Below are 461 nucleotides of genomic sequence, written 5' to 3'. Positions count from 1 at the left end.
AATTTGTGACTCTCAATTCATTTTGTCACTTCCTGGGCCATTTCCTCAAAACGGTGTGTACTGTGTGTTGAATAATTACATGCACAAAACGGAGAAAAAAAAAACTTGTAATAATACTGCCGCAAGATGCCTCACTGATTTCCAACAGGGACAGATTCGGAGTGATGCTTTGTAGACAGCGGATAGAGAAAGTCAACATTCTAACATGTCCTTTTTTTTTCTTATGCACAAAAAAAGTGACATTTAAAGGGAATGACAGGGGCCGCTTTGTTTGGTATCCAACTAAATGTAATGCTTTTGGAATGTTATGCATGGGAAATAGTTTTAATAGAATGTTTCAAGTATTATGATATCAAACATTGCATAAATTCATAAAGATTTTTAAAATATTTTTAGGTAAAACACGTGTTGCATGAATGTTAATAGATAATTCTAATTCAATAATTTAAAGAATCATTATT

This window comes from Stigmatopora argus, chromosome 8 (assembly GCF_051989625.1).
Source record: "Stigmatopora argus isolate UIUO_Sarg chromosome 8, RoL_Sarg_1.0, whole genome shotgun sequence".
Taxonomy (NCBI): Eukaryota; Metazoa; Chordata; class Actinopteri; order Syngnathiformes; family Syngnathidae; genus Stigmatopora; species Stigmatopora argus.
The sequence above is the reverse complement of the archived record's forward strand: the minus strand, read 5'-3'. Positions refer to the sequence as shown.